Here is a 10,579-nt window from a genome sequence, read left to right on the forward strand (position 1 = left end):
TTAGAGTCCAGGCCCTGGCAGTTTGAACCTTGCTGCCCTGCCCCTGGGAGGGGATGGGAGAGAGTTGGTGCCTGGAGCCAGACGTGGCCTGGGCTGCTTTGGGGGCTGATGGATTGGGGACGATCTCCCCTGGCCTGTTTGGCCCAGTGGCCCTTTGGCATCCTCTGGCCTAGCTCTGGGCGCATGGGCTACTGTGCCAGCCTGGCCCGGCCCAGGGAGGGGCCCAGCCCAGCAGCAGTGTCGCTCCTGAGAGCAGACTGGGCTGCCATGGATGTGAAGTGAGAGGAGGGTGTGACTGGAGTTCCTGCCCACCCCCCAGGGGGCCCTGAGTGAACCCATGTGCCTTGCCAGGGGCAGTGCCTGCCCACGGCACCCTGTGCTGGGGAGTGACAGGGCAGTTACAGCAGGGCAGGGGCACCACAGCGAGGCTGTGGGAAACAGCACTGTGAGCTCCTGGGGGGGGAGGGGGAGATGAGGGGCTGCAGCCCAGCAGTGATGCTGAGCTGCTCTTCCAGTCCTATATGCCCCTGCCTGGGAGCTCACAGGTCAGGGCTGCTCCCCAGCCTTGGCCACCTGCCCCCACTGGCTGAATTCAGCTGCCACTGCTGATGGGGAGGCCAGCACCACAGTGGTGGACTGCAGCCTCCGCCCAACCCACGGCCAGGCAGCAGCACCCGCCCCGTTCCCCACTACAGCCCCTTGGTGCAGCTATTCCCAGGGATCAGCAGCTGCACCCTAACCGAGCCCTCCAGGCCCCCTGCTGGGGCTGGCCAGGGCTCAGACCAAGCCACCCCGGACACCTTCGCTCTACAGCTTTGGGGCGTTTCCCAGCATGTCTCACCGCCCCCAGTGCCAACCCTGGCCCAGCCCAGTTCCTGGAATGCAAATAGGGCCTGGCCCGGCCAGGCAGCTCCCCAGCAGAGGTCACAACAAGCTCCCTCCCCTGGCCTGCCTCTGCCCAGCTGGAGGTCCCAAGCAGCTAGGGTGACCAGATGTCCCGATTTTATGGGAACAGTCCCAATTTTTGGGTCTTTTTCTTATATAGGCTCCTATTACCCCCCACCCCTTGTCCTGATTTTTCACATTTGCTGTCTGGTCACCTGTCATGGAGGGTGGGGGAGACAAGGCCCTGCGCCCCCGGCTCCCTATGATTCACCATGACTCTCAGCCGGCCAGTAAAACAGGTTTATTTAGACGACAGGAACACCGTCCAAAACAGGTCTTGCCAGTACCCACAACAGGACCCCCTCAGGTCCATCTGGGGGCCCCAGGGAGGCCACAGCCCCATTGGGAAGCCCAAGCCCTGTCGGGGCGCCCCTCGCCATTTCCCAGCCAGCTCCAAACTGAAACTCCCTCCAGCCTACTCACTCATCCTTCCCCGGGCTCCTCCCTCAGCCTTTGTGTCCTTTGTCCAGTTTCCGGGGAAGAGGTATCACCTGGCCTCCAACCCCCCTCCTGGGTTTGGGTTTTCATGTTACATGCTGAGGTATCCTCCCTTCCCCAGTGCAGATGGTCCCAGCAAAACTCCCCTGCAACCTTCCCAGGTCAACACTCCCCACTCAGCATTCAAAGAACACATCAAGAACTTCGTCACATCCTACAAGCAGCTACCCCTGTGCCCAGCAATCCCAGCTAATTGCACCCACCTTGGATCTTGGGCAAAGGGCACCTAGCTCAGAGCAGCACACTGGGGCTGAGGGCCTGAGACCCCCCTGGTGCTGCAGCCCACGTGCCTGCCTATAGTGACCAGTGCCTGGAAGATCCCTGCCTGTCTTGCCTGCATTCTTGGCAGATGGGCTGTGCAGGGATCCAGCCACCCTGTTTAAACTCTCAGCTGTGAGGTCGGCAGGTCTGGGCCCAGGCTCCAGTGCTAAATGGAGCAGGCAGATGCTGGCTGGCAAGGGGGAGGGGCTGAGGCCAAGCTCCAGGCCAAGGCTGAACATCTGCATGATGTTCATTTAGTGCTGGACCACGTCCCGTCTGTCAGCCCAGCCCTTTAATCACACTGGAGCCTGGCTTGGTGACGCCCATGTCCTGGCTCCGGTGCCCCGGTTGCGATCCCAGCCCACCCTTGCCTGGGATTGTGTGATTGTTCAGACACCTGGCCGGGGCAGGACAAGGAGCTCAAAGGGCTCAGCCAGACGCTCACCTCTGCTGTGCTGCCCCCACTGGACTAAGCCTCGGCCGTTGGGCTTCGGGGACTGACAGAAGCGCCTGCCCCTGCAGCAGAGCCCCCACTACCAGCAGCGAGGGGACCGGGTACCTCGGCAGGGTCCCCGCCAATAAACCTTATTTATTTCCTCTGCTTAGCGCCTGGCACTTGCTTTTGCTCCCAAACGCAGCTGCTACCCCAGGGTCCAATGGGCCTAAAATCTCCCTCTGACTAGGAGCCTCCCAGCCCTGGCTACTGGCCTGTGCTGCCTGCCAGGCTGAAGGGAGAGGCGCTGGGCAAGGGGTGATTTTCAGTCTGGGGCTTGGTGGTTGCCCTAAGGCTGCGGTCTTTATGAGGCTGGTGTGGAACAATCAGCAAATAGCTCCAATGCACTGTTTCCATCTCCCCCGGCTCGTGAGTGATGTACTAACCGTGTCCAGAGTCGGGGCTGGCTCCAGGGAGCACTTTCCAACCATGGGCTGCACGCAGGCCGCTTCCGGGCACGGTGTTAGGCGCTACACCAACTGCTTCAGCAGAAGCTGTGCGTCTCTGTCCCCTGCTGCCTTCGTCTGCTCGCGCTGGAATTCCACCAGAAACGGCAGGTGGGCTTGTCTGGCAGGGTTTGTTTGCCATAAAACTTGGGCTGCTTATTCCAGAAGGCGCTGCTGGCCTCCAAACATTGACAGCTGGGTTCCTGTCAGCACTGCTGTTTGATTTCAAAGTGGGGTCTCTAGCCAGCGAGTGCTGTGCGCACCTTTCTTACTGGGCTGAAGGTAGTGGCACACTGGCGTTTTTTCTCCAGGCTCCTGGTCTTTCCCTGCTCCCCAGGCATTTTCACAAAGAACTGGCAATGGCTCCCCATACCCTTCTGGGTAGCCCACCTGGGTCACTGTGTTTTTATCCTTGGCCTTCCTACACGTCCTTCCCTTTCCAGCCATCCTCCCCTCGGGAGACCAGGGTCAGGTGCATCTGGGGACACTGGAGTGTCGAGTGGGCACTGCTCTCATTAAGGCCAGGGGAGAGGGAGGCGGGCAGGAGGGTCAGTGTGGCAGTGCTATGGAGGTGGAGAGAGGCTGATGAGCAGGAAGCGGAGGAGGCTCGGGTTCAAGGACACTTGGGCCAAGAGCAATGGCGACCAAAGGCAGGGAGCTGGGTATTGACCTGCCATGTGCCCTAGGGAAGCACGTCCGTCCTCCAGACATTCTGCTGAATAAAGAGATCAGGCCGTGCACCTTCCTGCACAAGGGCAGCTGAGTGGGAGGTGCCGTGATGAGCTGAGTCTCTCTGGGGTACAAGGAGTGTCTAGGGGTGCAGGTGGCAAGGGGAGAGATTGGGTCCCTGCTCCAGCTCCGACATGCTGCTGGAGTGCAGGGACCAGAGAGAGCCTTCAAGGGGCTAGGAAAATTGCCCTGGTGCAGGCAGAGGGCTGGGCAGCTCTAGATGGCTGTGTGGGACACTCCATGAGCCCAGAATCATGAGGGTTTAAAGCCCTGTGTCTGGGCTGCCCGGCCTGCACTGTGCCCCAGGCGGAGCGCAGCCCCTGCCGGGGAGGGCTGAGAATGAGCAAAGCCTCGAGGTGGAAAGCTGATGCTACCCCCTCTGCCCCTTCCAGGGGTCCAGGCCGGCTTCCCATCAGGGCATCTCTGTATACTGGCCCCCTCAAGTCACCATATGACCTCTGTGAGGAGCCCTCCTTCCCCTCACCACTCTCTGCTGCCCTTCCCTGTCCCACACCATCTTCTTGTGTTTGGCAGTCTCTCTCGTCTAGCTGGCGCACCCCTCCGCCTTGCGTCTGGTCCATCGACGCTCCCTCTGGGCAGTGCTCAGCCGCTCCCTCCAGGTGGGTGCCCTACAGAGCCTCTCTGCTGAACTCCCCAGGCACTGAGCTATTCCCCCCTCCCCCAATAGAGGGGAATGCAGCACAGCTGAGTGCGCCAGCCTGCAGAGCCCCCTTCTCCACAGCGCCTGCCTATGGGCATGCAGATGGGAACAGCAGGGAGAGAGTGGCGAGGCGTAGACTCAGCTAGCTGTGCTCTCAGGCCCAGCCTGTGCTGCAGTGCAGGGAGATGCCAGTCGGCAGCCAGTAAGTGCTGCCCTTCAGCAGATCCCACCCTGCTCACTGCCCAGGAACTGGGGTGTGCTGGGTGAACAGAGCTCCTTGCCAAAGCACACTGAGGCTTGCAATGCTGCTGGCACCTCAGGCTGGGCACTTGCTAATGCACACCAGGGACGTAGGCCTGCGCTGGGCCATGGACTGGAAACACCAAGCCAAAGAGAATGTGATGCTGGTGGGGGACACTTTTCCCTTGTGCTAGTGTCCCATGGTGGGGCTGTGTTTCATGGGGTGCCATCTAGGCAGAAAGCTGAGACCTTAAGTATGTGCTGCCCCATGGCCCTTTCTGCAAGTGTCTGTCCTGGCGTCCCAGCCAAACTCCCACCTGGGCGATGACATTCTGCCACTTGCACCTCTTGCCCTGTCGCTGCTAAGCCTGCCCTGCGTGAGGTTAGTTGTGACTGCAGTAGCCCAGGGGCACTTCCAGTGCCATCCAACAGCCGAACTAGCACTCTTCCAACCCACTCTGCTGAACGCTGCCCCCCAGCACCAGCCCTGCCCCACGACAGCGAGGAGACACTTGGAAGGCTTTGTAATTCGTTAGTTTTCATTATAACTGATCAGCGATGAGGCAGCTGCTAGAGCACAGGTGAGAGAATTAGGACGCCTTGGGTCTATCCCTAGCACCCTGCCACGTGTGCAAGTGCATGACACTTACATGGCTCAGTCTCCCTGTGTGTGAAATGGGGATGCTAACGTGCCCCTATCTTTGTAAAGAGGAGAGGGCTGGCAGGGGGCTGGCTTGTTTTATCACCTCATTGTAGAATGGGGAGCTCTGCCCGCCAGGGCTGCCCTGGCGTTTGGACACCCCGTCACTGCAGGCTGCTCAGCCCTGGGCTTTGGCACAACCCATGGTAACTATAGTGGCAATCCACAAAGTGTGGCTCCCGCCCAAGGCTGGGTTTTGAATGTGGCCCTGCCCCAGCATTGGGCTGGGGCCTAGGGGTGGATTGAAAAGCAAACTGGGCTCCCTAGTGAGATGTATGCTCAGGGATTTCAGGGCTGTTTGGATCCCTGATGCCGTGTGCCCAGGCCAGCGGACTGTTGGGGGGAGGCTGCTGCTGGTGCCAGCCGACATGCACAGCCTGGCTTCTCACAGACTCCCTCCTGACACACCGGTATTGGACTGGCCACGCCTGCCTCCGGCCCTAACAATCCCAGGTGCTAGGGACACAGCTGTGCTGCTGAAAGGGCACTTTTGTGCCCAGGGGTGACCTGGCTTTGACAGGACAAAGCCCAGCTGACGATATTTGCTGTGAGTCAGACAGGCACTTGGCCCACCCCGGCAGCCCTCATCTCGATGCATGAAGGGCTCTCTGGGCTGCCAAACCTCAGGCCAGGCAGGTTTGGAAAATGTCCGTCCTTGACAGAAGCTGGACCAAAGCGTGTGTTTCAGAATGTCCCAGTAGCTTCCTAGTGCACTCGGAGAGCTCTGAACTGGCATCTTCGCCATGCAGCAGTGTGCCCTGGGGCCAAATACAACCCTCCTTGGCCACGGGAGTCAGACTCTTCCGCATCGAGGGCTGCAGCGGGCAGACGGTTACTGAGACTGGCAAAGGAGATGGAGCATTTCTGCAGCCAGGATCCCCAGCATGCAGAAGGGAGCAAGGAGTTGGCAGGCCCTGTGCTGGCCACTTCTCCCTCATGGTTGGAGGGAGCAGGAAGGAGGGTGTCCTTTGTGGCAGAGGGGCATGAGCAGTCCCAGGGTCTGTGCCAAGTCCCTCCCCCAATAACCCTGGTGTGGGGAATTTTCTACCACACTTTCAGCTGGCACGTTCATTTGGGGGACCTCTGCCAAGCTGTGTGGCATGGGCTGCTCAGACTCCACCAGGAATTTACTCCACCCACTCATGCTGGGGCTCCCTGGGCATGCTCCCAAGGCCCCCTGGCTGACACATTGGGAAAGCCTGTTAATGGCAGAGCCATGGTTGCTGTGGGGCAATGCACAGTTGCGCTTGTCTTGAGTGGTGGCTGGGCATTTGAAGTATCAGCTGTAATTTTATATTAATGCAAACTCATGCATTTATGCTACGAAAGTTCAGTGAAGATCTGCTGCTCCCGTTCCCAGTATGTCCCTACCTGGGGGTGGAGGTAGAGCCAGAGGCAAAACGAGGATCACTTCTTACCTTTAATTTCCTTCCCCCATAGCTTTGGTGCCAAAGGTGCCGTTACCAGTGATAACTCATTGCTCTGTCTGCTGTGCATGTGTATGCTGGATTGTCCTTCCCTCAAAACTCAACCCCACCTGAAAATGATCTTAGGGATGCAGAATGAGCCACTCCAAAGTTGGAGAGAGTCTGGAGGAGAGCTGCAAAAAGAAGAGGTTTAGTAAACATGAGCTCTGAGGAAAGGTTGAAAGAACTGGACATATTTAATCTAGAGGACAGACAGCTGGGGGAGAGGAGACAAGATGCAGAAGGACTAGTCTATAAGAAGCTGTTATAAGGAGGACTGTGATGAATTGTTCTCTGTGTCCACTGAGGACAGGACAAGACAGCTGAATCTGCAGCAAGGGGGTTTAGTTTAGATATTAGACGCTTTCAGATGATCTGGGTAGTTAAGCTCTGGAGCAGGTTTCCAAGGGAGGTTGTGGAATCCCCAGCCTTTTAAGAACAGATTGGACAATCACCTATTGGGGACAGGCTAGGCTTATTTGGTCCTGCCTCCATGTGGGGGGCTGGACTGGATGATTTCTGGAGGATCCTTCCAGCCCTACCTTGCTATGATTCTGTGATTTCAGGGAACGTTAGAGGCTGCCCAAAGAACGGTTGTCTGTTATAGAATCATAGAAGATTAGGGTTGGAAGAGACCTCAAGAGATCACCTTGTCCAATCACCTGCTCAAAGCAGGAACAACCCCAACTAAATCATCCCAGCCTGTCCCCTTGCAGGTACGTACAGTCTTTAATGAAGGGTTCCTCCAGTGCCCCTCCTTCTGCCAGTGCTTGGGGCTGTGCAGCGGAGGAGGAGGCTGTTGTCTGTACACATCGTCTCAGTCACTGCAGAGGTTGGAAGGTGGCGGTGGGTGATGACTGAGGCAGGGGGCTGCTGGAACAAAGTGGCTGGGGCAGTAGTTGAGGCACTAGGCTAGCAAGTAAGAGAACTGGGCTCTGTCTCTGGGTTTTCGTCTACTGGGTGAGTGACCAAAAGCTTTCAGAGGTGGCCTCTAGCTCTGTTCCCTCTGTTTTCTCAGACCGTTTGGCCTGATTCCCAGGTGAGCTGAGCTCTGACCAGTCCAACTGGTCACTCAAAATTAATGAAGGATTTTGCAAATTTTGGCCTTAATCCGCATGTGTAAAGTGGGGGTAATGACCCAGTGGGGTGGTGAGGATCAATTCATTAGCATTTGTGAAGCATTCAGACTATGGTTACAGCAGCAGAGATCCAAGATTCCTAAGTTCTAGGCCCATCTCTGGGAGGACAGTGACACCTAGTGATTAGAGCAGGACTCTGGGTGCTAGCTGGTTGTTAGTGACTCTGTGAAGCTGGACCTGTGTAACTGAAAAGGGACTTGATGCTGAACTACCCCTTTAGGCATCACTGACATTCTCAAAACTGCTACTCAGCTGCTGGTCTCGCTCAGTCTTCCCTTTTGCAGCTGCTCCACTTTGTAGGAATTAAATACTCATCGGGGAGAAAGACTGACTCTATAGCCTCTGGATTTGGCACTGCTGCGACCGCTGCTGGAAACTGGCATCCCGTTGTGGTGTCACAGTTCAAGAAGGATGTTGATAAACTGAGGAGGGTTCAGAGAAGAGCCACAAGAATGATTAAAGGATTAGAAAACCTGCTTTATAGTTAAGGCTACATGTTAGTCACAGGTATTTTTAGTAAAAGTCATGGACAGGTCACAAGCAGTAAACAAAAATTCACAGCCCGTGACCTGTCCATGACGTGTACTATATGCCCCTTACTAAAACAGGCTGGAGTGGCTGCAGGTGCTCAGGGGGGGAGCAGTCTTGGGGTGTCATGAGTGCTGAGGGGGGGTTGCCTGGGACCCCTGCTGGTGCTGGGAGGGAGGCCAGGCAGGGGCACATGGCCCAGGACCCTGCTGGTGCTGGGGCAGGGAAGAGTTGGCGAGGCTGGCAGGCTCCCTACCGGCCTCTGCACAGCTCCCCGGAAGCAGCTGGCATGTCCCTGCAGCTCCTAGGGGGAGGGAAGGCGAGGGGGCTCAGAGCACTGCCCCAACCGCAAGCTCTGACTCTGCAGCTCCCATTGACCAGGAACCCTTTTCCCATGCCTGAGGTAAGCACAACCCTGCACCCCAACCCCCAGCCCTGAGCCCACTCCCACACCCAAACTGCCCCGGCAGCGGCCAGTGCTGACCCAGGGGCGGCCTCATCTGCTCAAGCAGCCCCAGAGCCAGCTGCACTGGCTGCTGGAGAAGTCACAGAGGTCACAGAAAGTCACAGAATCCGTGACTTCCATAATCTCCGTGACAGACACAGAGCCTTACTTACAGTGATAGAGTGAGTTCCTTTAGTCTCTTTAGCTTAACAAAGAGAAGCAGAAGGCAGAGGCAGATTTACAATGAAACACACAGTGCCCTGGCATGGGGCCTCCCAGCTACAGGGGGCCCCAGGGCTGGGCAGCCCAGCACCATCCGGCACCCCCTGTGGGGGCAGAAGCTGTGGAGGAGAGCACGGAGGGAGCCATTTAAGAGCCGTGTTGGAGGCGCAGCATGCGGTGCATTTTCCCAGCCGGTGAGTTGGGCTCCTGCTGCTGGCTGCTGCTGGCAGCCAGGTGAGGGGCCGGCTTGGGGCGTGCTGTAGGGGAGGCGGGCACACTCCCCTGGTGGGGCATCTGCCCACGCCTGTCCTGCTGCTCTGCTTCTCTGGATGCTGGGCAGCGTAGGTGCAGTCCCTGGCATGCACTGCTGCTGGTGGCCTCTGGAAAAATGGCAAGGGAAGGGAGCGGCAGGCCAGGGGATCTCAGCTCTCACAGCTCCCTCTAGCAGCAGTGAGGTAGGGATGTGTCCACCAGCCAGCCAGGTAAGATAACCCAGCAGCCACGACTGGTACTGCCCCAGCCTTGAGCCCCCTGCGCACTGCTCCCTAAACACACCCACACCTGAGTCACTCAGGGAAGGGGGTAGGGGGTGGGGACTGTGACAAAGTGGGACTCTTCTTAATGTTTCCTCTTAATACTGTGTGGGTGCCTCAGTTTCTGGCTGACACTCTGTCTCCTGGCAACTAATGGCCGGGGCCCTTCCCCCCTGCAAGGTGATAGCTAAAGGTGTTGGAGAACAAAGAGGTGACCTCCTGGCCCTGGAAAGGAACTCAGCAGAGAAGGAGGGGCTGGAGGGGGTTTCAGTTTGGAGCTGGCTGGGGGCGAGGGATGAGTGCAGATGTGGGTGTCTGGCTAGCTGCCTCCCAGGATGGACCCTGCTGAGGAGTCCTGATCTCTGTACCTACAAGCTCTGTTTTAGACCATGTTCCTGTCCTCTAAATCTCTGTTTTATTGGCTGGCTAAGAGGCACGTCTGACTACAAAGTGGGGGTGCAGAACCCTTGGGCTTTCCCAGGACCCCACCAGGGCTGACTCACTGTGGGAAGCGCACGGAGGGGCAGAGGATGGTGAATGCTCCAAGGTCAGATCCAAGGGAGGTGGAAGCCATGTGAGCTTCTTGCCCTGAAAACAGTCTGCTCACAGAGACTTCACCAGAGTCCTGACTGGCTTCGTGGGGAGCAGTTCCAGAGCATTGCCCGAACTCTGTGACAGGGACCACCTCAGCCCCCTTTCCTCATTCCTGCACCCCCACATCTCCACCCCCACCCTGAGCACCAAACAGGAGTTCCTGCACCTCCCATCCGCACCTGCACCCCTCGCACCAAACAGGAGCTACCCCAGGTAAGCACTCCACACCCCAACCCTCTGCCCCAGCCCTGAGCCCCCTCCCACATCCTAACTCCTGGCCAGACCCTGCACCCCAACCCCCAGCCTGCTCTTGCACCCTAACTCTCCCCCAGACCCCACACACCAACCCTGAGCCCCTTCCCTCATCCTAACTCTCCCCTAGACCCCACACACCAACCTGAGCCCCTTACCTCATCCTAACTCTCTCCCAGATCCCACACCCCAACCCTGAGCCTTCTCCCACATCCTAACTCCTGGCCAGACCCAGCACCCCAATGTTTTTTTTTTACATTTTTAAATAAAGAACTCTTATTCAAAGCACTTTACAATACTCAGCTATCAAGTACAAACAATATTTGGAAATATCATTAAGTGGTCTGCCGAGACCCTTAACCATTTTTAAGTCGTCTGTGAAAAAAAAGTTAGACTACAAAAACAATCAAGGTACCTCACTTTACTT

Source organism: Gopherus evgoodei, chromosome 10 (assembly GCF_007399415.2).
Source record: "Gopherus evgoodei ecotype Sinaloan lineage chromosome 10, rGopEvg1_v1.p, whole genome shotgun sequence".
Taxonomy (NCBI): domain Eukaryota; kingdom Metazoa; phylum Chordata; order Testudines; family Testudinidae; genus Gopherus; species Gopherus evgoodei.